General features: G+C 45.0%; 1 long non-coding RNA gene across 1 annotated transcript in view; it reads left to right on the top strand.

Moving 5' to 3' along the window:
- Nucleotides 1-720: 720 nt before the first annotated feature.
- The window catches only part of LOC115279972, a 50,001-nt gene continuing 46,175 nt past the window's right edge, over nucleotides 721-4,546 (top strand). Inside the window, exons 1-2 of the long non-coding RNA XR_003903600.1 lie at nucleotides 721-785; nucleotides 1,424-1,596. This is a non-coding gene — a long non-coding RNA (uncharacterized LOC115279972). The remainder of the gene's footprint in view (nucleotides 786-1,423; nucleotides 1,597-4,546) is intronic.

Here is a 4,546-nt window from a genome sequence, read left to right as displayed (position 1 = left end):
ATGGTTCTCTGCAGTACTGCACTCTGTCAGACTCCATCAGCTAGCCCCTAATTCATCCTGCAAGAGCTAAGGAAGTTCTCCATACTCTTCTAGTACCATAGGAGAATGTGTGGAGCATGCATATGGCTAAGCAAGGCCCTTGGCCCCAGGGTGAAGCCCTTGCACAGCACCTCCAGGGGGCATACACTCACATTGTCCTGAGGTCATTTTCTTTCTATTCCAGAAGGAAAGGGCTAATTCATCTCAGATATAATCATATGAATGAAAATTAAAATAGAAACAGAGGGAGTTTTCTTGGTCAGTTTTCAAGATAGCCTGCTGGGGGAAAATTATTATGACTGGGGGATGCTCCCAGGGCTCTTAGGAACTACAGGCACAATATTGATAACCAAAGAGTTCTTCATGTCCATGGCATGTGGATGTCCAGAGAAAGTCAGGAGCCACCCATTTACTGGGTTGCTGCTTCCTGTCCAGCTCTGCACTGAGCTCTTGGGTAGGAAGATTCAATGTATTTTTGACATTGTATTCATTGTATTTTGACATCTGTCAATGTATTCATTTTGACATTTGACTATTTCCCTTTCTACATTTTCATATCCTCATCTGACTGACACCTATATTTTCTCTTTCATCTTAAGGGTCATCTGCTCAAGAAACCTCAGATCTCCTTAGACAGGATTGGAGGTCTCTGTGATGACATTTCCAACTCTGTTTGGGATGATTATTTTGTCTGTCTTATTTGGTGTTGTGCCCCAACTGAAGCTCTTCAGAACCAAATGTGACAGGTACGTAAGAGGCCACAATTTGAGGGTCCATCATGCTCCCTTGGTCTGAAATGTCTTTTCTATTTGTCCTCATGGAAATCTTACTTATCCTTGAGGGCTGTGGAAAAGCCACCTCCTTTGGAGAGCTCCCTTCCACTCCTTTTCACCTCTCCTTAATGATCTCACCACTCTGGCCTGCATTTATCTGGAGATGTCTTCTCCACAAATTTCTGAGTTTCTTGAGTGCTCTTTGTATTCTGAGTGCTGCGCATTTACAGAATGTACTCCAAGACAGTTTGTGGCATTATCACATTTACTACCTTCAACCACCTTGTAATGTAGATATTTTTAATTTCCATTTCACAGAAGAGGAAATTGAAGTTCACAGAGTCGACAAATTGTGTAAAGTAACAGACCTAGTGGTTCACACCTAGGTCTGTAGGTGCCCTGGTGGCAAACAGGTTTACATAAGTGCAAGTTACATGTCCACTCTGGCTCCTAAATGTCAGTAAACTCCAGGTGGCTTCTCCCAGCCTTGGGCTTGCAGAATGCCATTTGCTCCCACAAAGTGTGCTTGGATTTCCACTTCATAGCACACTGCGAAAGAGTGGCCGTTGTGCTCAGCACGGCTCAGCCTTTCAGCCAGTCATCTATTTCAGACCCCTGCAAAAGAAGAATGAAATGGGATTTGCTGCTTCTAGCAACCTCATCTCTGCCCAGCCCTTCAAAGGAACCACTCTCCCTTTCCTCTTCAATGTGAGAAGCATGACAAGTGAGTACCTGTCAGCTGAACCAGCCCTGCCCAGCACTCTTCACAGACTTCAGAGCACAGGTTAGTAGATGCTGATATCCACTGGATCCCACTGTCTCAGCATTGCCTGAACTTCTTTGGAGAAGGTCTGGCTGCCCACTTAGACTTGGGGGCCCTCCTGCCCCATTCCTTTTGACTGAGATATGGAGGTTACATAAAGAGGCAGACTGGGGGATATTTGTCACCATGGCCTCTCAGAGTTTTGGGCAGGAACATTCCCTAATGGGCTGCTGGTGCAGTTGGGTGGTCTATGGAACACATGATCCTAATCCCATTATTCTTGCTTTGTCCCTTGACTTCTCCAGGCTCCTCTGCTCAAAAGGCATAAGTTAACCTGGAAGAGTGACACTCACTCATACCTTAGCATGCTTGTGTTGGTCAGACCTTGCCTTTTCCATGGAAAAAATTGCAGATACCCTGAAGGAGCTTGACTTCAAAGGAGCAGAGGCAGATGCCAAGGGGAAGCCCCATCAAAGTTCTCCCTGTGGGGTTCTCTGCCTGGTTCTGCACTGTGGCTCCCACTTCCAGGGAAAGCTAGAGAGGCTTTTCCTGTAGGGCTTCTGAATGCCTACTCACTTGTGCTAGGGGCTTGCTTTTGCTCAGATTCTGGTTTACTTTAGTGTCCTCCCAGGGACCTTCAATGTGGGAGCCAACTGGCCTCGTAGCAGAGAGCTTAGGCCTACAGCAACTGCTGTGTAACCTTGGGCAAGCCACTTCTCCCCTCTGGGCTTTGTTTTCTACTCTGACCAAGGTGAGGTGGGTTAAGGAACATGGCAGAGACCAGAGGGTCTCTCTGGGCCTCCCTGGTGCTAAGGACCAGGTCCTAAAGATACAGGAAATGATCCTAGCCTTCCATAAACTTCCTGCAGGGAGGGAGAAGGACATTGGAGATAAGCAGCCTTCCTATCTGCCTATTCTCCACTGCTGCCTCTGCTGTGGCACTTGTCTCTAGAAAGAGGACTTGATGTGTATTCATGAGTCCTACATTTGTTCTGTGCATATTACTGAAGGAGGCTTGTTTTTCTGTCAAACAGTGTTTGATCAAAACAGCAAGCTCAACTCTTCCGGTAGTTCCCAATATCCCAACTGGCTAGCTTGGTGTTTTGGGATAATGACACTTAGGTATGTGACAGAGTATCTTCCAAATGGCGAATTTCTCTGGCAATGCAAGGGCAGGATCTAGAAACCAAAAGCTTCACCCATGCATTTACAGACAAATACCTGAGGCCTGCAGAGCTGTACAACTGTGTACCACTTGCTCTTAGGTCATGACTTTCCTGGCTCTGCCCTATCAGATCAGCTTTGGAAGCTTTACTTTCATAGGCTTTTCCTGTCCCCAGCAGATGCTTCATCCTCATTTTCCTTCACACCTTTGGGCTTGTTGGTTCAGACCTGGCTCTGTCTTGTGCAGCTATGCGACTCTCTTCATAGCCTGTACATGCATAGCCTCATCTGCAAAGTGGGGTGTCACTACAAGACCCCAGCCTCTACCCCCAAGCCCATCATTTCTTCTCCTCCTCGAGCTGCCTCTCCTCCTCTTCCCTAGGCTTCCTCTCCCCAGCTCTTCCTCTCCTACCCCTACTTCCTCCCTTTTTCTCTTTGTCCTCCTTTTCCCCCTCATCTTCCCCACCTTGCTCCTGAAGGTGCCTCCCTGACACAAAAGGCCTCTGGGCTTCCAGGTCTAGGTTCATGCATTTTTAACCTTTCAGCAAAGGTCATAGTCATTTGTTGTCTCTCTGTTCACAGTGGATTAGGCAGCATTTGTATAAATGCCAGTTGTGCAGGGCCAAGGTCAACCCTCACTGGGAATGGGCACAGGGTTGCATTTGCTGCTTTCTGCTACTGCTTGTTTTCTGGACTGTTCTTAATTACAGGCTAGAGTAGATTCACTCATTAGTCTTTCATTCTTTTATTCACCGATCTATTCATACATTGATTTATCAAGTACCCGTGATGTATTTCCTGTCCTAGTTCAGTGATTTGAAAATGCAGTCTAGTCTTTAAGAGCTGTGATCCAGAGTGAGAATGATGGACAGCTTCCCATGCTGCCCTTCTTCTTGGTCAGTCTCTTGGTCAGAGACCATGCCCAGGCCCCAGCCCTACAGCTCTTCCTGCCCACCTACCCACCTCTCTTCTGGTCAGAGCCAGGCAGGCAGTTCCCATGGCACGCTGGGCATTAGGCTGCAATTTAGATGATTCCTTGCCTCAATCACATTTCTGAAAGGAATCCTTTTCTTTATCACTTCAGAGCATGTAATTAAAAAAAAAAACATCAACACAAGTTTCTTTTAATAAAATTTGAAAAATTCAAAAGTGTTAATAATAATATAAAAAGTAATGTTATTCTACTACACAGATGTACCCAGTGTTACCATTTTAGTGCATTTATTTACTTTTAAAAACCTTGCTGGACAGAGAATTTAACAACACTGAGATAACCAAAATATATAATTTTGCATCTGGTTTTTGGTTTTTCACTTTACATTATCTGTATAGCAGTGAAACTTCTCTTCAACCTTTTTCTGAAAACATGATTTTAATGGCTTTCTGGTGATTTCCATATTTTAAAATGTGCTATTTTTGGACATTAATGTAGATTTTGTTTTTTTAGTACTGTTGATTTCATTTGACTAGTATTTTCTGCCTATTAATTTCAGGCACTGAAGCCCAGTAGTGAGGACAATGTGGTTGGAGGTGATCCCACACTGAAAGAGCTGAGACAGACAATAAAGAAGTAATACATAAGATAAGCAATTTTAGGTTGTTGTCAGTTGTTGGGGTCCATCCAGCCAGAAGTGCTGTGTGGCCTTTGGGACCCTGCTTCCCCTACTTGAAAATGTGTGTGCTTGACTGCTTGACCTAAGTGGAACAGAGACTGGGGTTAGTTCTCCTATTAATCATGCCACTTGGTAATCATGGTTTCAGTAACTGGGCAGATTTTCTTATTGAAACTTCCTCCCTGGTTAGAGGC

The sequence above is a fragment of the Suricata suricatta genome, chromosome 16 (genome assembly GCF_006229205.1).
Source record: "Suricata suricatta isolate VVHF042 chromosome 16, meerkat_22Aug2017_6uvM2_HiC, whole genome shotgun sequence".
Lineage (NCBI taxonomy): Eukaryota > Metazoa > Chordata > Mammalia > Carnivora > Herpestidae > Suricata > Suricata suricatta.
This window is presented reverse-complemented; position numbering and strand designations above follow the sequence as displayed.